Source organism: Mus caroli, chromosome 15 (assembly GCF_900094665.2).
Source record: "Mus caroli chromosome 15, CAROLI_EIJ_v1.1, whole genome shotgun sequence".
Classification (NCBI taxonomy): Eukaryota; Metazoa; Chordata; class Mammalia; order Rodentia; family Muridae; genus Mus; species Mus caroli.
In genome coordinates this window covers 76,881,927-76,898,219 of record NC_034584.1, presented here as the reverse complement: position 1 = coordinate 76,898,219, position 16,293 = coordinate 76,881,927, and the positions used below count along the sequence as shown (strand labels likewise).

At 39.6% G+C, this 16,293-nt stretch overlaps 1 protein-coding gene across 8 annotated transcripts in view; it reads left to right on the top strand.

Moving 5' to 3' along the window:
• The window catches only part of Tcf20 (transcription factor 20), a 178,330-nt gene that overhangs the window by 88,391 nt on the left and 73,646 nt on the right, over positions 1 to 16,293 (top strand). The gene's annotated exons all lie outside the window — the stretch shown is intronic.

Below are 16,293 nucleotides of genomic sequence, written 5' to 3'. Positions count from 1 at the left end.
ATTCCTCCACGGTTTGTGGGTGCGGACACCAGTGTTGCTTGCCTGCCTGTATTCAACTCCTTTGGGGACGAATCAGAATTAGGGGTTTCTACCCGAGCTCTGCGTTCTCCCTCCAGAGATTAGATGACTCTGGTAAATGCTATAAAATGGATGGAATTTTTGAGCTATTATCTAACAGGCTGATCTTTGAATGATAATTGGACCCTTATGCTAACAGCCTAAGTGAAGAGTTTTATAAAAGATTTTACACGGGGTGGCATTGGCGGCTTGGGAAACGGGCACTAAATTCCGATCTAGGAGGCCTGGAATGCACTTCCCGCTTGGCCACCAAATAAACTGTAGCCCTGGGCAAGTTACCTACCCTCTCATGCCTCAATTACACTTCTGTTAAAGACTCCCTTGCAGGCCAGACATTTCGAAGGTTTATTTGAGTTTGGTTTGGTGGTTCTTCCACTCCTGTTTTGTGCGCTCATTTTGATCATAGGAACTTTTCTGAGAGATGTAAGATTCGCCTCACTGGATTGAGAAGTAACTTGGTCAGGGTAGTTTGTGCTCTATTCCCAGTGCTTTTCTGTGCTTCTGAAGAGAAAACGCACACTATTAATAGCAGTCTAGCTTATGTTGAATGCACATTATTATGTTTTTTTTTTCCTTTGTGATAAGAGTTTTCCGAAAAAGCACTGGCTAATTGGGAAATATGGATGCAATGATTGGGTCTGTTTTTGTTGGAAGCCCTTTCCACGTGGGGAAGGGATGCTATTTCAAGATCTTTTAGGTGACTCTTACTTGGCTAACTTCAAATTTCCAATTTCAGTCTTGGAGTAGGGATAAAGTAGAATTAGCTTTTCGATGTAGTAGGCTTGCAGAATTAATATCCACCTCAGGATGCAGTCAATGATTTGCATCCCCGGTTTATTCCTAGTGGTAGCAGGGTACTTCCCTGGCAGATGCTGAAGAACCCGTTAGTTTTACTGATTTTTCTGGTGTGTGAGGGCCCTGGGCCATATGCTTTTGAATGGTAAGTACTCTTAGACCAACTTGGATTTTGCTCTTGTTTGTGGAAGACTTTTGTTTTTGTTTTTGTTTGTTTGTTTGTTTTTTTTTTTTTTTTTTCCGAGACAGGGTTTCTCTTTGTAGCCCTGGTTGTCCTGGAACTCACTCTGTAGACCAGGCTGGCCTCTATCTCTGAAATCCACCTGCCTCTGCCTCCCAAGTGCTGGGATTAAAGGCATGCACCTCCACTGCCCCGCCGTTTAAGATTTTTAGTATTATAATATTTGAGAGATACATGTTTAGTGTGATATCCTGTGCCTTTTTTTTTTATTTTTGGCTATGTAGTCCTGAATGGCCTTGAACTTCCAGTGATCCTCTGTCTCCTGATTTTAGTCACCTGCTCAGTTCCCCATAAAATATAGCTCACAATTTTTTTTTAGATCATTTTTAAAAATTTTGGTCTGTATAGCCTTGATGGTCTTTAAACGTGGATGGCGAAATGGGCTCATAATGTTTATCTTGTGTATGTGTTAGAAGAAGGTTTTCTTTTATATTAGTTAAAATCATGCCTGTCACATAAGGAAACACTTAAGATTATACAGATGAGTTATTTGGAATTTTCTATTAGAACCTCATGTTTACTGTATGATTTGAAAAAGTGCCAGTTACTCAAATTAGAAGCACCTATCACACTCAAGTATGTATTATGCTTGTTTTATAGCTTATGAAAAAATTATTATAAAACTTTACTGTGGTAGTTTGTGAGTATATCTATGTATGTATGTATATGAGAGATCTTATATTGGTAAGATAGTAGGAAAATTGCCTTTAAGTTTTAATTTAGAGAGGAAAGGAAGCTAACATTTACGTTAAAAACAAAAACAATGTATGGACTTAGGCCAAAGAATTCTAAACTGTCCTAAAATGTCTACCCAGTGGACCTAAGAGTTCATTATTCCTTCTCCACAGAATACATAAGCTAGTGAGAGAGAGGTGGAGCTTGAATATAACTCTTCTCTCCTAGGTCCCAAAACTTGTTACCAGGTTTCTTTTAACTCAGGGCCTGCTCAAGGGGCAGATTAGTTAGTATGGGTGGCCCTAAAATACTTAGCTTCCTACTGTCATTCTGCTCTACTGGCTCTTTAAAACAAACAAACAAACAACAGCACAACAAGCAATAACAACCAAACTGGTGAATATGAAATTTGGAGCTGGGTGAAATACTGGAAGGTGGTTTCTGTGACCCTTGGGAATTTTCTTAATTTTCAGTTTGTCCTTGCTTGGCCAGTTTTGCTGGGATGCCTAAGATTTAATTTGTAAGAAGTTTCTCTTTCTTATCTATTTCTGCCATTTTGTCTTGAGCTGAAAACATAACCTGAAAGAGCAAGAGAAGTCATAAAAGGTTGTCTTTCTTGTTGCCTGTGTGACTGGTTTGCAGTGTTCAGAAACCATGTCATGATTGCTTTCACTTTGGCTAAGTGAGACTTTTTTGACAAATTTATGAAAAACAGAACTTGTCCCAGGATGCCTTAAACATTACTTCCTTTGGGGGTAGTATTTTTAGTTTTAGGCCCTTGAAAGTCTTGTGGAGGTGATACTGGGGATTGAGAGCAGTCTCAATTGTGCTAGGCAGGCAGGTACTCTGCTAGTGAACTATAGATACACCTAAGCTTCCCAAGGAGCTTGTCATGACCATGGTACCCACAGTACAGAGGAAAAGAGTCTCATGATGACAAATAAAAGTCAGAGTTTCCTATATTAGGGCCGTGCTTGCTTTGAGGTAATGCACAGGATTAACAGGAAGATATGCTATGTAACAGGAGTTGTTGGTATAGCTGTGACTTTATTTGGTGGTTCTTTATGGATTTAAGAACATAGAGCTGGCTGTGGTGGTACATGCTTTTAGTCCCAGCACTCTCAAAGGCCTCTATGACTTTGAGGCTAGCCTGGTCTACATAGTGTTCCAGTCTCAAAAAAAAAAAAAAAAAAAAAAAAAATACCAGCTACTAGGGAAACTCTCTTCTGTAGGATTGGGATACAATATGGAGATGGTTCCTTTGAACATCGTATCCCTAAATGTTGATTAAAATCCTCTTGTATATGTCATGTCATTTGCATTAATAAATGTTCATGGGCTACACTAAAAGGTAGAAGAAGTGGTAGGTCAGGTAGAGAATGAGCCACTCTGAAAACAGACTATAAACAGTAAGTAAATAAAAATGTCATATAGTAATAGCAACAAAGAGAATAAAAAAATACAGGTGGATGTGTTGGTTCCTGCTTATAATCTGGGAACTCATGAGACAGAAGCAGGATTGTGAGTTTAAAGCCAGCTTGAGCTACATGAGCAAGTCTATCTGGAAAAGAAAGAAAAGTAGCTTAATACGATAATGACATAGAATGCTGCTTTAGAGTGGTTTCAAAGATGGTCCCTGTTTTGTAGACATTTCTCTCAGCTGCGTAGACAGATTTAATCTTTAGGACAAGTAAAAAAATGTTAAGTAATTTACTTTGGCCTTGAACATCTGGGAAAAAATACCCAAGGCCACTGCTAGGAAGTGTTGTTCCCTTCTCATAGTCTGCTACCACCATTAAACATATGCTTTCTGTAACAAATGTGTTTTATCCCATACTTACAAAACAACACACAGAACCTGTTTCCCATTTATGTGGCCAGCCACAGTAGTAATCAAGGACATACCTGGAGAAGTAGTACCCTTGTTCATTTCAAGAGATCCTACTCCTCCCCCCCCACCCCCCCACTTGGCTGGCTCATTCGCATTACATAGCTGAGGATACTCTGGTTTCTCTCTCTCTCTCTCTCTCTCTCTCTAAAGATTTATTTATTGATTATATGTAAGTACACTGTAGCTGTCTTCAGACACTCCAGAAGAGTGGGTCAGATCTCGTTATGGATGGTTGTGAGCCACCATGTGGTTGCTGGGATTTGAACTCCGGACTTTCGGAAGAGGAGTCAGTGCTCTTACCCACTGAGCCATCTCACCAGCCCCTGGTTTCTCTTCAGATTGTATAAATCTTTCGCCTTTTACTATATGGCTGAGGATGACCCTGAACCTCTGATCCTCCTACTTCCTCCTCCTGAGTTCTAGGATCAGACATGTACTACTACTGCAATTAAGAATTCCTACTTTTTATTAGGCACAGTGAATATTTTTCAGGCTTCCTAAGTAATAGTTTTTACTTTTAGTCATAGAAGTGAAACCAGGGCTGTCCTGTAACTGAGGTGTGGCTATAACATCAAAAGTTATCCCCATACCTAAAAGGCCTCATTGTAACTGAACTCTAAGGAAGCATTTCTCCATGTTATACATTGTGGACCAAGACACAGTCAGGATAAGAAACCAGTTAGTGGGGTCTAAGAAGCCAACACTGTCTTTCTGAAAAGTAACAGTAACACAGTCTTTGTCCATACTGCTTCATATTGATAACAATGTTTCTTCCCCCCCCCCCCCCCCAGGGTTTCTCTATGTAGCCCTGGCTGTCCTGGAACTCATTTTGTAGACCAGGCTGGCCTCGAACTCAGAAATCCATCTGCCTCTGCCTCCCAAGTGCTGGGATTAAAGGTGAGCGCCACCACTGCCTGGCACAATGTTTCTTCAGATTGGAATTTCATGGGGTTTTTCTGTTAGTGATGGAACTCTATATAGACTAGGCAACCAGAACTCACAGAAATCCACCTGCCTCTTTCTCATTGCTGGCATAACAGGCATGCATGACCAACATACCCTGGTGAATTTTTAAAAATTGGAGTACATTATGTCATATGTATGTATATGTGTGTAGATGCACATGTATATGTCTGTGTGGTGAACAGCTATGTGCTTAGCTTTTAGATGGGTACTAGAGATCAGATTCATGTACTCATGTTTACATGGTAAGCACTTTGGCTGGCAAAGAGCAGGCCCCCACCTTTGACTGTCAGTGTAAATCACTTTCATTTTTTTCTGAGCTGTAAAGTCATAAGGTTAAACTAGATTATTCTTTCTTAATCTAGTTTGTAGTGTGTATTTGGTGTAGGTGCCTGTGGAGGCTAGTAGAGGGTGGTGAATCTCCTAGAGCTGGGGTGGCGGGTTGTGAGCTGCCTAATGTGGGTGTTGAGGAGCCAACTCAGGTCCTAGGGAAGAGCAGCAAGCAGTCAACAGCTGAGCCAGCCATCTCTCCAGCCCCTAGTGCTTGTTTTTTTGGGAGTTTTCTTCTGGCTCTTAAGTTCTGTAGTCATAGTTGAAAAGTGAAGCAAAAGGCAGTTTAGATACCAGTTAGTCAGCCTCCTAGCTAGGACGAGCTTGTCTCTGTATTGCATCACCCACTGCCAGAGCCTCTAACAGCTGCCCTTGCTTCTCAACATCCTTCCAGCTCAGTTCCACTCAGTTGAGACCCTCTATTTTTGAAGCAAGGGCAGCTATAAGATATATAGAAGTCACTGGTGTTCAGCACCTCAATCTGAAATTTTAAATATAAACATCAGTGGATGTTTTCTGCCTTTTTTTTTTGGTTTTGGTTTTGGTTTTTGAAACAGGGTCTCTTGTACCCCTGGCTGTCCTTGAACTTAATGATGATTCTCTATAAGTGCTAGGCTTATAGGCATAATCCACTACACTTAGGTGTCTGCAGTTTTTATTAAGACAATTCGAAGCAGACAGACATTTCTCCTTACTGAAGCCTTTAGCAGGCACCATGAATGATCTCCCTTAAGTTCTTCTGGCTAGTCCCTATCCATACTCGCTATCCACAGTGCATGAAAATAAAAAAGACATAATCATTCTACCTTCATTATTTGGATTAACTTTCCCACAGGTCATCCCCAGTGGTACCACTACCTTTCCAGTTTCTCAAGTCATAATTGTATCACTCTTATAATTCATCACCAAGTTACTGACAGTACTATTTCCATTATATAATTTTCTTTTTAAAAGTTGTTTTTAATTTAATTTTTATTTTATGTGTATGGATTTTTTTTTTCCTGCATGTATGTCTACCGCATGTATGTCTACCACATGTGTGCCTGGTGCTTGCAGGGGCCAGAAGAGGGCGCCAGATTGCCATTGTGAGCTGCCACGCAGGCTCTGGGAATCTAACTCAGGTCCCCTGGAAGATCAGCTAGTGCTTCCAGCTGTAGAGTCATCTGTCCAGTCTCATAATATAAGTCCTGTAATAATGCTTCTTTCCTCCTGTCCCCACTACCCCTAGTGCCATTCTCATACTCAGTGGAACATTGGACTTCTATTTCTATTCATATCTGCCTCTATCCCACCTTGTCCAGAACATAAGAGTCACCTCTTTCCTGATTAGAAAATTTTAAGTTTCCCATAACACCCTGTAGAGAAACCTGACCCCTTCTGCCTGTCTTGACACTTGCTGTCTTCAGCAACCTTCATTCTTCTTCAGTTTCTTGAAAATGCTCATTCTTCCAAGCCAGAACAGTGACTAGACTAGCCTTTTCTCATCCCTTATGATGTTTGTGAAATGAATGAATACCAGAAGATAAGCAGTACAGAAAATGGAATAAGAAGAAAAAGTGTTCTTGGTGTGCATCTGTAAAGTTCTTAAAATAGTAGAAGTGTGTATGCAGAATGCTAGTTTGGTTATAGCATAGGCAGAGTTTCTTAAACAGTACATCTAGGAGTCTGCTATTCTGTTGGTGAATGTGTAAAATGATGTAACCATTTTGGAAAATGTAAGAAATTCTTAGAAAGTTGAACATGTATATCTTGTGACCTGCAGTTTCAGTTTTAGGTATTTATTCAGAAGAAATAAATTTTTCTGCAACTAAGCTATATGTGAGAATGCTTATAGCAGTTATTCTTACAATAATCAGATCCTGGAAATGGTCCAGATGTCTGTCCATGGGCAAGATAAACTAGTATATACATTTAATGGAAGGTTGCTCACCATAAAAAGGAACAGACCACTGGTACTGTGATACTGTAATAAAGATGAGGTCTCACAAATACGCTGAAAGTTAAAAAATGGATCATCTTATTTGTAAGCCAAAATAACTCATGATATTAGGAATTGGATTGATAATACTTTTTGTTTTGTTCATAGGCAGGTCTCATGTAGCTATGCTGGCCTCAGACTTGTTATGTGGCCAACTTCTGATCTTTTTGCTACAACCTCCCAAATGATTGGTTTACAAGTCTTTGCTACAATGTTTGGCTTTGACACCTCCTTCCCCCTACTTTGGGTGGATGAGGGTTGAGCAGGAGGGGACATAAGTTTCTAGAGTGGTGGTTCTCAACCTTCCTAATGCATGTAATGTTTCCACGTTGTGGTGACCCCCAACCATAATGTTATTTTCATTTCTACTACATAACTAATTTTGCTACTGTTATGTAGGATGTCTGATACACTGCCCCCATAGTTTGAGAACTTCTATTCTAGATATCTATATCTCAAGATTAGATCTTGTGCTTATAAGTAATTTTATTATGAGTAAATTATATCTGAAAACAATTTAGGAATAAAATTAAGACTCTAGGCTGGGTGGTGGTTGGTGGTGGTGGCAGTGGTGGCGGTACACTCCTTTAATCCCAGCACTAGGAGGCAGGGGCAGGTAGAGATCTCTGTGAGTTTGAGGCCAGTGAGTTCCAGGTCCATTAAGGCTACATAGTGATACCCACCCTCAAAACCAAAACATAAAACAGGCACTGTAGTGTTCACACTTGTAATCTTACTGCTGAGGAGACAGAAGGATACCTGGAGCTTGCTAGCCAGCCAATTTAACTGAATCAAGAGAGATCCTGTCTCAAAAAATAAAGTAGAGAATAAATAAAGTATTGAAGAAAGCACCTAGTGTCATTCTCTGGTCTCTGGACACCCACATGTACACAAGGACCAAAAGGAAAGCATGAGTTGGAGTCTGGAAAGATGGCTCAGTTGATAGAACACTGCCTCATAATGTGAGGACCTGAGTTTTGAATGCCCAAAAGCTTACTTGCTGGCCAGTTAGCTTATCCTGCTCAGCAAAGTTCCATACCAGAGACTCTGCCTCAAACAGGTTAGCCTCTGATTCTCATATGCCCCCTGCACAAATGTACATGAAACTACACAATCACACACACACACACACACACACACACACACACACACACACACACAGAAAAGCTGAGTGTTTTTAATTCTAGCACTTGAGAGGCAGAGGCAGACTGACTTCTGGTAATTGTAGATCAACCTGGTCTACACAGTGAATTCTAGGACAACCAGGTTCATGGAGAAAGACCCTGTCTCAAACCAAATCAAAATAAAACCACCAGAGTGAGATGGGAAGCACTTTTACTCTCAGCAGGGCTGGGGTTTGGGGGTGAAGTTCACTCTTTCTCTGGTCCTAGCAGAGCAACTCTGTTATCTCTTGGATATCTATCTACCTAAAACTTTTGCTTACAGGAAAAATAAAAAAAAAGACTTGGGAAATATTTCCAAACACCACTTTACATGGCTCTCAGGCTAGTCAGAGCCATTTTGCATTATTTTTATTTTAGCTTTGGCTTCTGTCTTGTTCTGTTCAGTGCTTTAACAGTGAAAGTACTGTTTTGCCCACAAGCCATTGCTCTGTTGTGACCTATCCTCAACCTCTGTCTCTGTCTGTGTCAGTGTAGGTCAGAGGTTATGTAATACACAACATGTTTATTTCTCCAAGTTTGTCTTTTGGCTAAGATGCTGTGTTAAGCTTTTTGACTTTATGTCTTTTCACATAGGTATTAATGTTGAATTTAAATTAATTGAAGAAAATTTACAGGGTGTTTCTGTGACTAAAATTAAGAGTAGGGAAAACTTCAGAGGAAGAAATAATGGCCTGATAGGAACAAGATGATGAAAATCTTGGTTCTAGGGTATATTGAAGAGTTTCTTAGGGTCTTAATGCTGTGAACAGACATCACGACCAAGGCAACTCTTATAAAAAGAACATTTAATTGGGGCTGGCTTACAGGGTTCAGAGAGTCAGTCCATTATTATCAAGGTGGGAACATGGCAGCATCCAGGCAGGCAAGGTGCAGGTGGAGCTGAGAGTTCTATGTCTTCATCTGAAGGCTGGCTCCCTTGTGGTTAGGAGGAGGATCTCCTTGCCCACCCGCACAGTTGACACAATTTCTCCAACAAGGCCTCACTTACTCCAACAAGGCCATATCTCCCATTAGTGCCACTCCTTCAGCCAAGCATATTCAAATCACCACAAAAAACATGGCCAACTGTTCCTCTGAAAAACAACTGCAGAGAGGCCCAGAAGGAGTATTGGTAGTTTAGGTGAAGAAGCTGAAGAACTCTGTGCTCTGTGGAGAAAGCTGGGAATTTCTGGAGGATTTTGGAACAGGTGTACTCTCATTTGTGTTGAATAATTATCCTACTGGAGGGCAGTTTGGAAACTTTTTTTTTTTAAGATTTATTTATGAATATGAATGCTCTGTCTGCATGTATACCTGCATGCCAGAGGATCATCAGTTCCCATTAAAGATGGTTTTGAGCCACCATGTGGTTGCTGGGACTTGAACTCAGGACCTTTTAGAAGAGCAGCCAGTGCTCTTAATTGCTGAGTTGTCTCTCCAGCCCCAGGGGATTATATTCTTAAGAGCAGGATGACTCCTACAAACTCTTGGACTAGCACTGAAGCCAACAGTTTATGCTACCTGCACATGTGTCAGCAGACAATGAAAAACTGCATGTTGTATTGAATTCAGTGCTAACCCTACCCAATGAGTTTAAACCTGACAAAGGGCCTGAGGGTGCAGCTCTGTGGTAAAGTGTTTGCTTAACATGCACAAGGCCCCAAGTTCCATCTCCAGCATTGCAAAAACACATATAATGGCAATAGAGTTTCATTTTTTTGATTGAAAAGGATTTTGTGGAAGTGGAATTGGGTTTTAGTATATTCCATAGGAGAAATTTGAGTTGGGAGTGAAAGACATTATAACTGGTATCATTTATTAAGTGTTTCTATGAATGAAAAAAAAATTGCTACGTATGGTTGGCATGTGCTGAAAACTGACATTCTCAGATGTAGTCCATTCCCTTATTACTACAGATACGGGAATGGACTACATCTGAGAAAAATATTTCACTTCAGTTAAGATTGCTAAGTAGATTCTATTCTATGCACAAGAAATACCAAAATATCTTCCTTTTTCCTAGAGTTCAATGTCTGTAGGAGAGTCAGACATGGAAAATTAACATTTATAAAATGTACAAAAGATCTATAAGACTATAACAGTGGTGTAATGAGAGCTAGAGGAGACCCATGGAAGGGGCTTGTTACCTCTTGATTGAGAATGGAAAGAGTATGAGAGAAAGCTGTAGAGGAGGAGACATTTAATGGGCCTGACAGATAGGAAAGAGCTGTGCAGAAGCAGTGGGGAAGGAACATGCCAAGGAAAAGTTCTTTTAAGACCAAAGTTAAAAGTATGTGGTATGTTGCCACAGTAAAGTGAGCTCCTGAGCATGGCAGGGTGGGTGGTCAGGAGCAACAGTGAAACTGAACTTGAATTTGAGTGCTTGATCTGCATAAATGCAGCACGGTTTGGAAGAGAGTTGTAATCTATGACTGAGAGGCCTTTTCTCACTGTCAGAAAGGCTGGGGGTGGAGATATGAGAGAGTTGTAACCATGTGATGAATTGCTGAGTTTTTCTTCTTCCTCTTCTGGTTTTCCCCTTGCCCAAAGCCTCATAAGAGGAAGCATTAAACTACAGCAACTGGTGTAAATAAAATGGACTTACAGGAAATTCTAGCACTAAATCTACCTTAACATTAAAACCGATAGGCAAGGATATTCCAGTGGCCAAAAACTCAAGTTGTTAATAATTTTCATGTCATAAATTCTAAAAGCTAGATAGTCTCAGTACTTGACAAATATTTATTTAATTAGTAGAAAAAATTAGGTTATGTTATCTTCCGTTTTCCGGATGAGCAAACTGAATCCTGGAAGAATTGAATGACACGACCAAGGGCACATAACTAGTACGTAGCAGAGCCAACTTTTGGTGTTGGGCACCTGGCTCTGAGTTCTGCTCTTCACTGTATGTGATGTGGTTCTGCATTTAATCTAGTTGAGAGGGAAAGAGCTTGGCCAGTAATGTAAGTACAGGATCCTTGGAGGGATGAAAAGCAGAATGGAGAACTGCCTTTTAAGGACCAATATGTGAGAAGTTAAGGACTGTGCACCATTGCATTCCCAACTTGTAGGATATATCGTTTATGCTCAGCAAATAATTTTTGAGTAAGTCAATAATAAGTAAAATAGAGTTTTGCTGCTAGCTTTCCAAGAACTATGCCATGGAAGGGGTCAGTTGCTTTCACTGTTCAGGATCCTGTTTGAATTAGTGGGTTCCATGAGTTTGTTACTTGCCTATTTATGCTGAGTTTACTCAGTTTTAAAGAATGCTGTTCAGGCAGCTGCGTACTAAATTTAAAAAGTCAACTTATTTTCAGAATCAAAATATCTGGCTTTATAATTTCAGCAGAAATCTATATATTCAAGTTCTGTAATGATGCTTCTGGTTTGTCACATACCTGTATGTAAGATGGGAATCTTGAAAAAGACTTAAGGAGTGGGAGAGTTAGGGAGATGACTCAGTTGATAAAGTACCTGTTGTGTAAGCATTGGGTCCACATTCTTAGTACGTACATAAGAAGCCAGGTGTGCCATGGTGGTCTATGCCTATGACTCTGGACAGACACATGCAGAAAGATCCCTGGAGCTTGCTGGCCAGTCTCAAATCTTTGGGCTCCAGGTCCAGTGAGAGATACTGTCCTGCTCTCTCCTGAGTATCCCCCACCCACAACAAAGAGAATCACAGAGGATATGTAACTAGTATGTAGCAGAACCCGCTGGGATCAACCCCTGGCCTTACAAACCTGTACACAAATGCTCACACATTCACAACTACATGGACACATACATACATCTCACAAAAATGAATTGAAATTGAATTCTTGATAGTAGCAGAAGTGTTTATGCAACCCATTCAAAGAGAAAGTTAAATATTTCCTCTTCTCTTCTCTTCTCTTCTCTTCTCTTCTGTTCTCTTCTCTTCTCTCTCTCTTTCTCTTTTTTTTCTTTTTTTTTTGAGACAAGGTTTCTCTGTGTAGCCCTAGCTGTCCTGGAACTCACTCTGTAGACCAGGCTGGCCTGGAACTCAGAAATCCGCCTGCCTCTGCCTCCCGAGTGCTGGGATTAAAGTTATGCGCCACCACCACCTGGCCCTTAATAAATATTTCTTAACAGATTAAGTATTATTTCTACCCTCCCTATGTCTATTTTTATATGAATATTCATAAGACTTGATACAGGCCCATTTGTACCTGCTAAGAGACTTGCTAGTGGTTCATTAGGAAATTCTTTTCTAGGAAACTTGTGATAATTCAGCTCTAGACGTGTCTTTGCCAATGTGAAGTCACAGCATTGATCTTGTAGAAGTCTTATATCTGAGCTCATTAGCAAATTAATAACTGATACAGGTTTCTAGGGAAGAACAAACTAATGCTTTATCTTTGTCTAGTTCATTCTAAATTGAGCCATTTGAGAAGAGGAAAAAGATAAGTTTTTTTTAAGTGAATTAAGACTTAATTCCACAGCCAGTCAATTTATGTTGACCTAATTCAGCATATTCACCTTCTATTAAAATAGACATCTTGTAATACATTTCTGTTAAACTATAAGATTTAACTACCAATCTAACAGTATGAAAAGTAATTTCATAAGAGTATACTTTTATTCTAGTTAAACTAGTATATGAAAATTTATTTTTATTGAAATAGTTATTTATGAAAATATGTTAAAGAAATGTCATGATTGTTTGTCTAGTATAAATATTTTAACTAAAATAGCTTCTAAAAATGTTTTTGTGGCTGGAGGTGACTTCTAATGTTATTTTTTTATTAGATATTTTCTTTATTTACATTTCAAATGCTATCCCAAAAGTTCCCTATACCCTACCCCCACCCTGCTCCCCTACCCACCCACTCCCACTTCTTGGCCCTGGCGTTTCCCTATACTGGGCATATAAAGTTTGCAAGACGTAGGGGCTTCTCTTCCCAGTGATGGCCAGCTAGGCCATCTTCTGCTACATATGTATGCAGCTAGAGACATGAGCTCTGGAGGTACTGGTTAGTTCATATTGTTGTTCCACCTATAGGGTTGCAGACCCCTTTAGCTCCTTGGGTACTTTCTCTAGCTCCTCCATTGGGAGCCCTGTGTTCCATCCTATAGATGACTATGAGCATCCACTTCTGTATTTGCCAGGCACTGGCATAGCCTCACAAGAGACAGCTATATCAGGGTCCTTTCAAAATCTTGCTGGCATATGCAATAGTGTCTGGGTTTGGTGGCTGATTATGGGATGGATCCCTGGGTGGGGTAGTCTCTGGATGGCCCCTAATGTTATTTTATAAAATACCACTTAATGTTGTGTTTCTAGAGGAGAAGACTCATTAGGTTTGACCGTGTGTATCTGTGAGTTCTGCATCCACTGATTCAACCAAATGTAAATGAAAAATAATTTAAAATGAAAGTTTTATAATTATCTGGTAAATAATATAACTTTTGACAGTTTTTATATATTGACCATTTTAATAATCTAGATTTAAATTATATGAGGTTATTTTTATAAGAGTCCAAAATCTGTTTTCCTCCTCTTATGTTAGATGTGTATGTTATAAAAACTTCATACCATGTGGCCACTCCCTTCTCTATAGCAGAAAGCCTTCCATGCTTACCTAGGGATCAGGTAGCTTCCTTTTTTGCTCTGTGTTTTCTCAAGGCATCATGTGACATTTTGCCTCTTTCCTGTTTTCTCCCCTAATATGAGTTCCATGGGATAAAAATAACTTAATCCCTGTTCTTAGAGTAGTATCTGGCATACAGTAGGGGCTCACATATTGATTGAAATAGCATTCCTCTGTGATACTCTTATAATTGATTTTTGTAGGAATAATGATTATTTTCTTTCTAGACCTCTGTTTAAAGTGTGGGAGTTGAAGGTACCTTGCAGAGATGCTGAGGAACCCTTGCAGGGGCAGTTTATAACTATTGCAGATGTAGTTGAAGGAAGTGAGTCAGTGGGCACGGAGGAAGACCTGCCTTAAGTTGCTTTTCCAGCCTCCTGGTAATAACTTCTTCCCCAGTGTCTTATGCCATAAAGTCTTTCAAATGCAGCTCTTGCCATATCCCTTATTTTGTATGGGTCATGTGTAGATATTCAGAAATGTCTCCATTCTCAGTTGCCAGGTTCATGTCTATGACCATTAGCCATTTCTTGAAGTTATTACTTTTCAGGGCTTTTCTTAAATATTCTTTCTTTCATGAAAGCTCACATTTCTTTGTTTCTTTGTTTGTTTGTTTTTGTTTTCTCTAGGGAGCCTGGGCTGCCCTAGAACTCAACTCTGTCGACCAAGATGGCCTCAAACTCATATCCTCTGCTTCCCTAGTGTTGGGATTAAACATGTGCACCACCACTGCCTGGTGTTCACATTTCTTTAACCAGTCTTTTCTTCAGTTTGTAATTTTTTGTTTCCTCTATTTTGGAGATAGAACTCAAGGTCTCGTGTGAGGTCTTGTGTGCTGGGCAAGCACTCTGCCACTTCCATATCCCTTCTCTACTTTCACTTTTTTTGGCACCTTCTCTTTAGCTTAAATTTTTTATTGCATTGTTTATTTATTATGGTGTAGGTGAATGTGCACATGCCATGACATGCTTGTGAAAGTTAGAACTTATGAGTTGATTCCCTTGTTTTGTTTTTTAAGGATTTATTTACTTGTGTATTAGTATTTTCTTGTCTGTTTTTTTGAGATAGGAATTCTCTATATATCAGCCCTAGGTGTCTTAGAATCTGCTTTGTAGATCCTCCAGCCTCTTCCTCTGCCTCCCGAGCACTGAGATTAAAGCTGTTCAGCATCAAGCCTTTTACCTTCATGAATGTCTGTATACTGTAAATGCCTGCGGCCTGTGGAGGGCATGAAGGGCATCCTATTATTAATGTGTTAGACTAATGTGGTATGTTTGGTACAGTTGATGAACAATTACTGATACATTACTATTAATGAAAATTTATAGTTCATATTTGAGTTCATTCTTTGGAATTTGCCAATACATAATTTTATGATTTTACTATGATGACCTCACACAGAGTGACTGACTATAGGGCCCTCTCTGCACGCTGATGAGGTTGTGGTAGCTAGCTCCATACCTGGCTCTATGGCTCCCCCTTATATCCTTAGCAACCACAGATCTTTTTCACTGTCTGCAGTTTTGCCTTTTCCAGAATGTGTCATAACTGGAATCATACTGTCTGTAGACTTTTCAGACTGGTTCCTTCATACAGCAATGCCTCACAGGTTCTTGGTTAGTGTCGTTTTCTTTCTTGACAGGGCTTTGCTATGCAGCTTTGCTAGGACTCAAACTTGGAATGGTTTTCCTGCTTCTGCTTCCTGTGTGCTTGGATTATAGGTGTGTGCCACACTCTGCTAGTCCTACAGCTTTGCTAATACTTAATTTAGGGTATATCACCAGTCTGTTGATCTGTTTACTATCTCAGTTGCTGCACACCTTTAATCCTAGCACTTGGGAGGCAGAGGCAGAGAGACAGAGAGGCAGAGAGGCAGAGGAGTTGGAGGCCAGCCTGGTCTCCAGAGTGAGTTCCAGAACAGCCAGGGCTATACAGAGAAACCCTGTCTCGAAAAACAAAATAAAAACAAACAAACAAACAAACAAAAACCCAAAACAAACCAAATTTAAATAAAGCATGTATGTGAGTTTTCATGTCTTCTTAAGTTTAGCTCATTTGGATAGTTAGATATATGGCTTACTGATAATCTGTCAGTAGACTCTGTAAGAAATCGCCAAACTGTTTTTTGTATATGTAAAATTAATATAGACACATTAATTTTATAAAATTAGTATAGACATATTAATTTTTCTTGCTGTTTTAATAAGTTGTGTTTTATATAGATGGATGGATTACAGATAGTCAGTTTAGCCCCTTTTAAGTGTACAGTTAAGTGGTACTAATTATATTCTCAATGTTGTGCAGCCATTATCACTGTTTCCAAAACATTTTCATTACCCCAAACCAGAAACTCTAGACATTAGGCAAGAACTCCCTTTTTCCTGCTCTTCCAGAGCCTTATAACCTCCAACTTGTAATCTGTTTCTGAATTTGCATGTTCTAGTTATGAGATATATATAGACTCATGTTTGCCCTTTTGTCTCTGGCTTATTTTACTAGCAGTATTTTCAAGGTTTGTCCTTGTACAATGTAGCATAACTTCAGTCTTTTTTTTTTTTTTTTTTTTT